We start from the raw sequence: 13,441 nt of genomic DNA on the forward strand, positions 1-13,441 counted from the left end.
CAGACTCATTTCACGTCAGTCAAGGTATGTGTAAGTGAAGTAACTAATCTACATTATTATTTTATTTTTTGAAATAAATTTAGAGTACCCAATTATTTTTTTCTCCAATTAAGCGTGGCCAATCCACCTACCCTTTGGGTCGTGGGGGTGAAACCCACGCAGACACGGGGAGAATGTACAAACTCCACACGGGCAGTGACCCAGGGCTGGGATTCGAACCCGGGTACTCAGCGCTACAGTCCCAGTGTTAACCACTGCGCCACATGCCGCCCTTACATTTTTATGTTTTTGTAAATTTAAAGGATGCAATTCTTTGTTTATCCAAATAAGGGGCAATTTAGCCTGGCCAATCCACCTACCCTGCACATCTCTGGGTTGCGGGGTGAGACCCATGCAGACACGGGGAGAATGTGCAAACTCCACACGGACAATGACCAGGGATGGCGATCGAAATGGGTCCTCGATGCCATGAGGTAGCAGTGTTAACCACTGTGCCATTGTGCTGCCCGACTACTCTACATTATTAATAAATTCTCTTTCCAAGCATATGTTATTCTTCAGTAGGCAAAACCCAGGAGATTTCCTTTGTTTTTAACAGTTTGATAATATTTCAAATCGGGTCCAATGGATGTAACTAAATTTGTTCAAAATGCAACTTTACCAATTTTCCCATTCATTTTGCTCAGTAACTGGGCATGTGAAGGAATTGATTTTTAATAAGCTTGTTTAGGACAATGGTCTTGGAAGATCTGTTTATGAAAACAGCCGTTACCACCTTTAAATGGACTCCTCAGGATTACAGCACATATTTCCCAAATCTATTGTCTGTAAATCTTATTGACTTGTTTGCATGATAAATATTTTAAAATGAAAAGTTGGGCTGAAACATCCAAAATATTATTTAATCCCATCTTGTTATTGAACTAATTATGTTGAAATACGAGTATTAGATCAAACCAGACTGCGAGAAGGAAATGGACAATTTCATTAGTTCAGGAGAAAATAAGCATCGATACATTATAAACAGTCATTTTCTAAAATTAAGCTGAGTCAATGAAAATTACTTATATGCTTTTTTAAATGGGCTCCAATATTGGCCATACTCCAATTTGCAATTGGAAAATTGATCTCTTTACTAATGTCTCTAATGAAGATTCCAACACGTTTTGTGATGGAAAACAGGGCTTGAATTGATTAAAATGCTCACCCACACTTCATGCTTTAATCAGCTGCCTATCCCCTGCTCAAGCATAAAGCATGCTGGAAGTTTCTTTACGCTCCTAATATTTGGATTTTTTTAACCAACCATCTTTTATTATTCAATTAAAATTACAATGGAAATTGCCAAGATGCTAAATTCTAACAGTTTGGATACACCATTTGCATAAAAAAGAACAAAGAAATTACAGCACAGGAACAGGCCCTTCAGACCTCTAAGCCTGCGCCGATCATGATGCCTTGACCAAACTAAAATCTTCTGCACTAACGGGAGCGGATCCTTCTATTCCCATTCTACTCATCCGCTGCCTCAGGTAGGCAAACAGCATTATCAGGGACCCCTCCCACCCAGGCATTGCCTTCTTCCAGACCCTTCCATCAGGCAGAAGGTACAGAAGTCTGAAGACCCGCACATCCAGACATAGGAACAGCTTCTTCCCCACAGCTACAAGACTCCTCAACGACTCCCCTCAGACTGATCTGTTCCCTGTAAGAACACTATTCACGACACCCTATGCTGCTCTTTCTCATGTATTTGCCTTGTTTGGCCCGTGTTCTGCACTGTAACTAAACACTGTTGGTCGATGTACCATTTGTCAATGTATTCTGTTGATAATTCTTTTTGTCTACTATGTACAGACTATGTATGTTCCCTCTGCCGCAGAAAAATACTTTTCACTGACAATAAATCAAATCAATCAATCAATCATGTATTCATCAAGATGCCTCTTAAATGTTGCTATCGTATCTGCTTCCACCACCTCCCCTGGCAGCGCATTCCAGGCACTCACCACCCTCTGTGTAAAAGCAGCTATAGTTAGAAGCTAGGGTGGGCTTGTGGCACAGTGAGTATCATCCCTGCCTCTGAACCAGAAGTTCCAGGTTAAAGCCCCCTCCAAGACTTGATGTCATAGAATCATAGAATTTACAGTGCAGAAGGAGGCCATTCGGCCCATCGAGTCTGCACCGGCTCTTGGAAAGAGCACCCTACCCAAGGTCCACACTTCCACCCTATCCCCATAACCCAGTAACCCCATCCAACACTAAGGGCAATTTTGGACATTATGGGCAATTTAGCATTGCCAATCCACCTAACCCGCACATCTTTGGACTGTGGGAGGAAACCGGAGCACCCGGAGGAAACCCACGCACACATGGGGAGGATGTGCAGACTCCGCACAGACAGTGACCCAAGCCGGAATCGAACCTGGGACCCTAGAGCTGTGAAGCTTTTGTGCTATCCGCAATGCTACCGTGCTGTCGAGGAAGGTCCATTCATAATTTGGCTAAAGAGGTTGAGTATCAACTTTTTAAAAAAATATATATATTTATTCAAATTTTTCAACAGATTTTCAACAACCCCCCCCCCCAACAAAAAGAAAGAAACAAGAACACAAAAATCAGAAATCATACATTGGATTTCCCCCATATACAATAACCCCCCATATAACATTTAAAAACACAAATAGGGAAAACCCACCACCTTCACCCAAACGCCACCCCAAAAGAACCCCCCCCCTCCCCTCCCCCCGCCCTTGGGCTGCTACTGCTGCTGACCTCCTCCTAACACTCCGCGAGATAGTCTATGAACGATTGCCACCGCCTGAGGAACCCTTGCACAGAACCTCGCAAAGCAAACTTTATCCTCTCCAGCTTGAATAACCCTGCCATGTCATTGATCCAAGCTTCCACACTAGGGGGCTTCGCATCTTTCCATAGTAGCAGAATCCTCCGCTGGGCTACCAGGGACGCCAAGGCCAGAATACCGGCCTCTTTCGCCTCCTGCACTCCCGGCTCGTCCGATACCCCAAATAATGCCAATCCCCAGCTCGGCTTGACCCGGGCGTTCACCACCCTGGACATAGTCCTCCCAAAACCCCTACAAAACCCATCCAGCACCGGGCACGACCAGAACATATGGACGTGATTTTCCGGGCTCCCCGAGCACCTCCCACATCTGTCCTCCACCCCAAAGAACCTACTCAACCTCGCCCCTGTCATATATGCTCTGTGAGTAACTTTGAACTGTATTAGGCTGAGCCTGGCGCAAGAGGGGGAAGAATTAACCCTACTCAGGGCATCAGCCCACAGACCCTCATCTATCTCCTCCCCAAGCTCCTCCTCCCACTTGCCCTTTAACTCCTCCACCGAGGCCACCTCCTCTTCCTTCAACTCCTGGTAAATCGCCGAAACCGATGATTCTCCCGAATCAGTGACCAAACCAAGGCTCCCACCTCGCCCCTGTGTTGCCTCCGCTGCCCCCAGATCTTCAGCGTCGCCGCCACCACCGGACTCGCGGTGTACCTTGTCGGCGAGAGCGGCAGCGGTGCCGTCACCAGCCACCTCAGGCTTGTGCCCACACAGGACGCTATCTCTAGCCTCTTCCACGCCGCCCCCTCTCCCTCCATTACCCACTTACGGATCATCGCCACATTGGCTGCCCAATAATAGCCACACAAATTCGGCAGCGCCAGCCCCCACCTGTTCCTGCTACGCTCCAGAAACACTCTCTTCACCCTCGGGATCTTATTCGCCCACACAAATTCCATGCTGCTCCTGCTTACCCGTTTGCAAAAGGCCTTGGGGATCATAATGGGAAGGCACTGGAACACAAAGAGAAACCTCGGGAGGACCGTCATTTTGACCGACTGCACCCTACCCGCTAGTGAGAGTGGCAGCATATCCTAGTTGAGTATCAACTTGTAACTCCTCCCAACATATGCAGGCATGAAGCGTGGCAGTGATTCTAGGTCACCCGTGTGATGAAAATAAATTGGAGCCTCTACCATCACTACAGCATGCACGTAAAAGAGTATGTTGCTACAGAAACTCGGATGCCTTCGGGGGCCAGTTGGATCAGATTGCTACCAACGGCAAAGGATCCACTCCTCATTCCACCTGGGTGGATCCTGGACCTGCGTTACCTGTGTTGGAGTTTGCAGAACTGTGGGCTGGACATGCCTTCAGACAGAGAACTGATGAAGAAGTGGGACACCCTGGGACGAGCCAGTCAACGTACATGAATGAAATGAAAATCGCTTATTGTCACAAGTAGGCTTCAAATGAAGTTACTGTGAAAAGCCCCTAGTCGCCACATTCCGGTGCCTGGTACGGGAATTGAATCGTGCTGCTGGCCTGCCTTGGTCTGCTTTCAAAGCCAGCTCTTTAGCCCTGTGCTAAACTAGTCCCTGGTTTAGCACACATAGCAATATTTGGAGTTTCATCAACTATGCAGCAGAGATACTGGGTGAAATATCTAACATCTCACAGAGTGCCACACTTGATGCATAAAGGCTGTCACCAATGCCCAATTTAGTCAAGTCAATGATTTCTGCCTCACCAATGATGAAGACAGCCAGGCAGAATTTGATGAAATCTCTGGATTTGCTCAAGTGCAAAGTGTCATTGACTACACTCATGTGACTATCAAAGGTCCCTGGGAGCAGCCAGCTGCATAAATTGTAAAGGATTTCAGTCCTTAAACATACAATTGGTGCAACCAGAGGAGAAGAAAGAGGAGCAGATTGTTTCCAATTCATGGCTCCCAGAGCTTTATGAAACCCCAGCTCAGGTTGATGGATGGGTTCTCAATGACAAGTGCTAACCTTGCATACATGGCTGATGATGACAATGAAGCATTCCCAGAACAAGGCCAAAGAGTGCAACCATCATGCTCACACTTCCAGAGCCATCATTGAACGCAACAGTGAGCTTCTTAAAATGCACTTCTGCTGCCTTGGCCACTCTGGCAGGGTATGTACACCCGAGGGTGTTACGGATAGTGATGGTCTGCCGTGCACTGCGCAACGTGGTGCTGCAGCATGCACAGATGTTACAAGGGGAAGAGCATGAAGAACACCATCCTCCTCAGATGACAAGGATTTGTTGAAGCAGGAGGAGGAGGCCGTCAATCCAAATGAGCCATTCAAGGATGACAGAGCCATTGAGAGACATGCAAGGGATACCAGGGTCAACCTGATTCACCCAGGTTCCTACAACAATAACACATCTGTATGATCATCATTCCATTGCCTACCTTACGTGTAGAATTAGACCTATCGGGGCCTGACGGGTTCCCGGTGGAATTATATATGAAGTTTGCAGGATGGTTGGTACCATTTCTGGTGGAGATGTTTGAGGACTCGATAGCATCAGGGACGTTGATGCAGGCGCCCATTTCGCTTCTCTTAAAAAAGGATAAGGAGCAGGGGGAGTGTGGACCATACTGCCAGATTTCCTATTAAATGTGGATGCTAAGATATTGGCCAAGGACTAGCACTAAGGCTGGAGCAGTGTCGCCCACAGGTTATTGGGGAAGATCAGATGGGTTTCTTGGAGGGTCAGCAATTGTCGTCTAATGTGCGAAGCTTGTTAAATGAGGGGTTGTCCCTGTTGGAGGGAATGGAGCAGGAGGTCATTGTTACACTAGGTGCCAAGAAAGTTTTTGATAGGGTAGAATGGGACTATTTGTTTGCAGTATTGGAAAAGTTTGGGATAGGGCCTAAGTTTGTGTCGTGGGTATGATTGTTGTATAAAGCACCAACGGTCAGTGTCCGCACAAGCAACGTGAGCTCGGGGTATATTCAATTGAACAGGGAAATGAGACAGAGTTGCCCTATGTCCTCCCACTTGTATACATTGGCGATAGAACCTTTGGCCATTTCCCTGAGGGCTTCAGATATGTGGAGGGGGTGGAACATAGCATGTCCCTGTACGCTGACTATCTTCACCTGTAAGTAACAGACCCGATCCCCACCAGGGGTGATCAATGGCGCTGTTGAGGCACTTTGGTTATTTTTTAGGGTACAAATTCAACCTGGAGAAAAGTGTATGTTTCCCAGGTACTCCTCCGGGGAGGGGAGTCAATCTGGGAGTGTTGCCTTTCCACTTAGCGGTTTCTCAATTTAGATATTTGGTGTTCATGTAGCTCGGGATTGAGCCTGGCTCCATATGTTTAACTACACAAGCTTGGTAGGAAGGGTGAAGACTGATTGCAGAGGTGGGATAGTCTCCCTCTGTCCTTGGCGGGCAGGATTCAGTCGGCCAAGGTGAATAGTTTACCGAGGTGAATAGTTCCTGTTCCAGCATTTGCCATTTTTCTTCCAAAGTCCTTTTTAGGGGGAGTCGAGAAATTGATTTTGTTCTTTATTTGGACACGTGGCAAGGATTCAAAGGATATTTCTTCAGCGAGATCGACAGTCAGAGGGCTTGGCGTTGCTGAGTTTGATATATTATTACTGGACAGTGAATGAGGAGAAGGTGTTGGGGTAGTGTGGAGATCCAGAGGCTTCATGGTATGGATGGAGTCAAAATCATGTAGGGGGTCTGGCTTGAGGGCACTAGCGACGGCCTCGCTCCCATTCGCAGTGGTGAAATATTTGACAAATCCTTTTGTTGTCCCAACCCTGAAGATGTGGAGGCAAGTTTGGCAACATTTTAAATTGGGGGTGGTATCGAAGGTGGCTCCGATCAGCGAGAACGATGGGCGGGATTCTCCACTCCCGCGCCGAAGTGGCCGCGCCATCGTGAACGCCGAACGGCGCAAAACGGCGCCGATCCCGACCGATTCAGGCCCTAACAATGGGCTAGGATCGGGGCCGCGTCATCTGCACGCGCCAGGCCTTGTCGCCCGCGTAAAGGTGGCGCCGCATAGATGACGCGGCCGGCGCTGCATAACTGGCATCATCCGCGCATGCGCGGGTTGGCCGGCGCCAACCCGCGCATGCGCGGTTGCCGTCCTCTCTAAGTCCGCCCCGCAAGAAGATGGCGGACGGATCTTGCGGGGCCGCGGAAGGAAGGAGGTCCTCCTTCAGAGAGGCTGGCCCAACGATCGGTGGGCACCGATCGCGGGCCACCCCACATTTGAGGTACCCCCCGGTGCAGGATCCCTCCTCGCCCCCCCGCAGGCCGCCCCCCCCCCCCCCCCAGCATTCGCGCGCTGTTCCCGACGGCAGCGACCAGGTGTGGACGGCGCCGGAAGGAACCCGCCGTTTTGGCCTGGCCGCTCAGCCCATCCGGGCCTGAGAATAGCGGGGGTGCCGGAGAATCGCCATTTTGGGTGTCTCCGGCGATTCTCCGGCCTGCGGCCCGCGGAACTCGACCGGGCCGTTCCCGCCGCTTGGGAGAATCGCGGGAGGGCGTTGGACCAGCGTCCTGGGAAATTTTGGCGGCCCAGGCGATTCTCCCAACCGGCGCGGGAGTGGAGAATCTCGCCCCATATGTTTGAGCCTGCAAGGTTGGATGCCATGTTTGGAGGGTGGGACGAGAAGAGGTTGGGAGGAATGGGGGATCTGTTCTTGGAGGGACAGTTTGTGAGTTTGGAGGAGTCTGACTCATTCAGATACCTGCAGGTTTGCACTTTTGCAAAATGGATCTTTGTGACATTCCATGTGGCGTCGCCAGCCTTGCTGAAGGAGAGGGCTCTTTCGCTCGAGGGGCAGAGGAGGGGGGTACCTCAGGTATCTATGGCAGGATTACGGCTGAAAAGGCAGTATTGCTGGAGGGGATTATGGCCAAGGGAAGGAGGAGTTGGGGCTGGTGTTGGAGGATGGGTGTAGAGCGAGGCCCTGTGGAGAGTGAATACCACATGCTCGAGTGTAAGGCTTTGCTTAATACAGCTTAAGGTATAGGGCTCATTTGACTAGATCTAGGATGAGTAGATTGTTTGCAGGAGTGGGGGACGAGTGCGAGCGTTCCTTCCATGCACCTATGTTCTGGTCGTGTTTTAACTCGTGGAGTTCTGGATCTCCTTCTTCAGCACCATGTCGGCGATTCTGAAGATTGAACTGGAGCCCTGTCCCTTAGTGGCCATATTTGGTTTGCCAAACTTGCCTGAGCTGCAGATGGGGCGGGGGCCGATGTCTTGGCCTTTGATTCGCTGGTTGCTCAGAGGAAAGTACTGATGGCTTGGGAGGTCGGCATCTCCAAGCACTGTCTCAGTGTGGCTGGGTGATCTGCTCCCTCGAGAAAGTCAAATCCACCGTGATGGGAACAATTTAGGGGTTCTACCGAAGATCATAGAATTTACAGTGCAGAAGGAGGCCATTCGGCCCATCGAGTCTGCACCGGCTCTTGGAAAGAGCACCCTACCCAAGGTCCACACCTCCACCCTATCCCCATAACCCAGTAACCCCACCCAACACTAAGGGCAATTTTGGACACTATGGGCAATTTAGCATTGCCAATCCACCTAACCCGCACATCTTTGGACTGTGGGAGGAAACCGGAACACCCGGAGGAAACCCACGCACACACGGGGAGGATGTGCAGACTCTGCACAGACAGTGACCCAAGCCGGAATCGAACCTGGGACCCTGGAGCTGTGAAGCATTTCATAGATTATCATAGAATTTACAGTGCAGAAGGAGGCCATTTAGCCCATCGAGTCTGCACCGGCTCTTGGAAAGAGCACCCTACCCAAGGTCAACACCTCCACCCTATCCCTATAACCCAGTAACCCCACCCAACACTAAGGGCAATTTATCATGGCCAATCCGCCTAACCTGCACATCTTTGGACTGTGGGAGGAAACCGGAGCACCCGGAGGAAACCCACGCACACACGGGGAGGATGTGCAGACTCCGCACAGACAGTGACCCAAGCCGGAATCGAACCTGGGACCCTGGAGCTGTGAAGCAATTGTGCTATCCACAATGCTACCGTGCTGCCGTGGCAGCCACTTACTCTGTATTTCAAAGAACTGGTCGCCGTTACTTGCTGGGGTGGTTGGGCGGGGGGCAGGATTTAGGAGCGTCGGTTCCTTTGTTTTTGTTCAGTGGCGGGGGGGGGGGGGGTTGTGACTCGGGGTGTTGTTTTGGTTTGTGTTCTGTATAAAATGGAAAACATTTGAATAAAAATATATTTTTTAAAAGAATTAGACCTGCTGACTGCCCTTGCAGAGTTAACTATGAACATGAGTCCTCTACCACCTAGAATAGGATGGGCAGCAGAGCTTTGTCACACACACTCACTAGTGAGTGCTGATACCAAGGACATCTTAGGGGTATGTGGACATCCATGTAATTGCCTGCTTTGCCCAAATATTCTGATTCAGCACCATCTTTAAAGCATTTTGTTTGCAACTGCACTTGTCTCATTTGTACCTGTGGAAAGTAAAGTGGGTCAATATCCTCCAGGGTGCATAGATGGTGGTGGAGATAGCTGTACCGGCATTTAACATATTCCACAGAATGAGCATCACAGAAGTAACAATTTGCATGAACATTCAATACAAAATGCATGAAAAAGCAACACATCTCTTTTAGGAATATGTCTGTGTTCTTCTCTCCTCTCCAGTCATCACATTGTGAGTAATAAAGGGCATGCGTGACCATTACATTGATATTATGACAGGCCCAACAAGTTTCTGTAATTATAAACAATTGCAGAAAACAAATTATATATAGTGTGCTTATTTTGACAAGTGAGACAGACATGATAAAAGTATCCATCGCACCTTAGTGCATATTTTTCAATTTTCTTTGTCTACCACTACCTCTATTTGCAACTCTGACATGAGCAGCTGAGGTGGAGGCAGTCTGCTCAGTGTCATGCCTTGTTGCCTCGGATGACCGTGGTGGGCATCCTCAGGAGATATGGGGCCTTGAGAGCTCCAGTAGTTCCCTTGTCCTTGCCTGCTGGAGCTGCTGGGGTCAATGGTAGAGGGATTGTGGAGACGCCAGTAACCCTGAGGTGTTCAGAAACATAGGCCTGGAGAAGCTGGCACATGGACATGGTAATCTCATAAGCATAGAACGTACAGTATAGAAGGAGGCCATTCGGCCCATCGAGTCTGCACCGACCCACTTAAGCCCTCATTTCCACCCTATCCCCTTAACCCAATAACCCCTCCTAACCTTTTTGGCCACTAAGGGCAATTTATCATGGCCAATCCACCTAACCTGCACGTCTTTGGACTGTGGGAGGAAACCGGGGCACCCGGAGGAAACCCACGCAGATGTGGGGAGAACGTGCAGACTCCGCACAGACAGTGACCCAGCGGGTAATCGAACCTGGGACCCTGGCGCTGTGAAGCCATAGTGCTAGCCACTTGTGCTACCGTGCTGCCCATGTGCAGTTTGGTTTAATTGTTAGGAACTTTCCAGGACCTGGAATGATGATGGACCATCCTGCCCCATAAAAAGAGAAAGGGGATCACGGGTGAAATCCGAGTCACGTTCTTTAGTGTTTGAGGATTCAGGACTGCTGCTCTGGCCAACTATCGATTCTGGTAATCTTGATATTTTCTGCCATCTGGAGGAGATCGAGATGACACAGGCATCTCTGCTCATCTTATATCAGGTCAAATAGCTATTAGTCAACATACCTCAGTGGTTCAGGAGCCATGCCAATGATCAGGAACTGGACTCCCTGTGATTCATCAATTGGAGTGTCCATCATTCAAATCCAGAGGCCTTGAAGCCATGGTCCCTTGTCTGCCAGGATTGTCGTGCTGGCAGCTGAACCTAATTTAAAACTTTTTTGATGACCATTTACCAGGATGTCAGCATTCCAAAATAAAGAACCACATTCTCTGATGTCACCCAAGAAGCATTGTTGTAAGTCCCCAGCGTTTTTGGTCTCGACTGTGTGGATTACCTTTGGGATGTCTGTGATGTGCTGGGATTTTGACTTGTGTAGTTGACCACAGTGTTCTTGTCGGCTGCAATGGAAGCTTTGGGGACAATCCTCACAGTATATCGATCTTCCCTGTGAGGCTGTTTCGTACCGCAGCGCTGGCAAGACTGTTCTGCTGGGCTGATGCGGCGTTGCTTTCCCTGACTTGGGGGGGGGGGGGGGGGGGGGGTGCGGTGGAGGGGGTGCAGGAGGATCCCCACATTTTTGTAATTCGAAATGGTGGATTGAGGGTTGCTTTCTGCCCATGAAGTGTTGCCACCCGTCAGGGTGGTCCCGTATTGCTCAGGTAGCTCAGATATTCTAAGTTGCCTCACTGCCTTGATCAGAGCAGGCCAGCTGCTAGCTTGCGGGTCTGCAAATGCTTTTCTGAAGCCGGGAGCAACGCTGTATCTTAAACATCTTCTCCTCCAAGTTCTTCAATTCTGTGACTGGTCTGGGCCACGGGTGAATCCAGTGGAGCTGGAAAGTGGCCCACTTTCACTGATTTCAAACAGCCTGGGTACAGCTTTGAGGGATTATAGGCTTCCAAGATGGTGTCGGTGGTTTGCTGCTGAGCAAAGAATCTCCCTGCACTTGGTGGATTTGGGTGGGCCTTTTCAACTGGTGGCGGTGTGTTTGTGCCTGAAGAAGGAGTCACAATGGCGATGTGGATCAGCTGACTGCTGACTTAATTCATTCAGCGGCAACACGTTACGAGTCGGCGATCTTGGAAAAGAACCGCAAATTTGCTGGTTCCGAACTTTCCACAGAGTGGCAGAGTGGCACCCAGAGTGGATGAAATTAATTATTAATGTTTTTTTCTGCTGGACTTGGACCCGGAGCCTGGGGTCGGGTTTAGCGACGGGTTGCATTCAAACGCCACTTCTGACTGAATGCCTGAAAAGAGATCTCTCAGGACATGGCTGGCCAGGCATTTAAAAACGTTATACCAGCCTCGCTGGCAGCGAGCTCTGCCTGCTGAAACTGGACTTCCAAGGAGGAGGCGATGGAGTCTTCTGCTTAAATAAAACGTCTCTCCTTTCGCTGAGGCCTCGAAACTTTAATCTCTGTTTCTCACTCCCCAGGTGCATTTTCTGTTTTTATTTTTATTTCAGATTTCCAGCATCTGCAGTATTTTATCCGACCTTTTCTTGCTTGCTTCCAGACTCTTCTGTCTCCGGAGCTTTAGATTCTCTTTTCTGGGTGTGTTTTCTCAGCATCTGTAGCTTCAGTTGGGTATTAGGTTCAGTGAAGAATCCATTGAAGGTGTCCTTTTTCTTAGTTTCTCAACATTCTTGTGAGGATGAAGGTTTTTATATCATGATGCTGCTGCCGTGAAGATTTCCGCTTCGTAGTGTGGAGTATGTAATGGCAAGTCTTTATTAACAATTCAAAACCATATACATATTTACAGTAGAGAGTACAGATGATTCCATTCTACATCTGTACCCAACTCTGTCCATCAATGGACTGACTCTGGGTCAAGTGCTTTCTTCCATCACTGTGTAGGCGGTATTCAATCCCACATTAACCCTTTATGTATCAGACCTGATTACGACATTCCTAATTCCCATAGTAACGCTATCACCGATATGGCATCTCCGTGAGTCATATCCAAAGTGTCGGTTTGCTGTGCTAAATCCATTTTGCACACAAAATGGCAAAAATATACTGCCTCACAGCACCAGGGGCACATTCCAGCCTTGCGTCACTGTCTGTGCGGAGTCTGCACGTTCTCCCCATGCCTGCGGGGGTTTCTCCGGGTGCTCTGGTTTCCTCCCACAGTCCAAAGATGTGCATATTAGGTGGATTGGTCATGATAAATTACCCCTTAGTGTCCAAAAAGATGTATAAGCTAAATTAACGGGATAATGGGAGAGGGCGAGAGAGTGAAGTTGGGTGAAGTACTCTTTGAGAGGGTCGGTGTAGACTTGATGGGCCGAATGGCCTTCTTCTGCACTGTAAGGATTCTATGATTCTACAGAGCCAAATGTTAAAGCTAACAAGTTGAAAGTTTCTGGCCCAACTTTAGAAACTAGCAAATTCTAAGCAGCAGTGAGTTATAAACAGATATATCGTAAGTTCTCCTTGGAATATCGTTTGATTGTTCTTTATAAGATCAATAACTCATCTTAAGGGGCAATTTCATTGTAACTTACAACTAATGTAGACCAGGCCACATGTTGTCAGTAGTTTTTGCTATGCAGTGAATATCAAGTGGAAATATTAACTCCATGCCAATATACTGACTGAGATAACATACTGCAGCGAATCATCCACTGAGGTATTAATATTCATAGACTATATAATAGGGAACTGTAAAATATAGAATGTATTCATAAGTGAGGAAGACCAGATCATTCACAAGTGGTGCGGTCACATGTGAATTATCATGTTTGCCTCAAAAGTGAAATTATTTCTGTACGTTACAATTACCAACCCGGCATGATTAAATTTTAATTTTAATTTTAAAAATCTATTCCAAGCATAAAAAGAATTTTAATAATGTTGCTCAGTAGAATTCTTGTTTTATACTACCATCTTTAGGGATGTTGACGAGAGGTATTGATGGGCTTATCACCCAAAGTAGGTAGTACAACCAAGGGCT

General features: G+C 48.3%; 1 long non-coding RNA gene across 2 annotated transcripts in view; it reads right to left on the bottom strand.

Annotated features, from left to right (window-relative positions):
* Positions 1-10,957, bottom strand: part of LOC140394854 (uncharacterized) — a 106,679-nt gene extending 95,722 nt beyond the window's left edge. For both annotated transcript variants that reach the window (XR_011936043.1, XR_011936042.1), the window contains exon 1: positions 10,544-10,957. This is a non-coding gene — a long non-coding RNA (uncharacterized lncRNA). The remainder of the gene's footprint in view (positions 1-10,543) is intronic.
* Between the last annotated feature and the right edge of the window lie 2,484 nt (positions 10,958-13,441).

Source organism: Scyliorhinus torazame, chromosome 18 (genome assembly GCF_047496885.1).
Source record: "Scyliorhinus torazame isolate Kashiwa2021f chromosome 18, sScyTor2.1, whole genome shotgun sequence".
Lineage (NCBI taxonomy): Eukaryota > Metazoa > Chordata > Chondrichthyes > Carcharhiniformes > Scyliorhinidae > Scyliorhinus > Scyliorhinus torazame.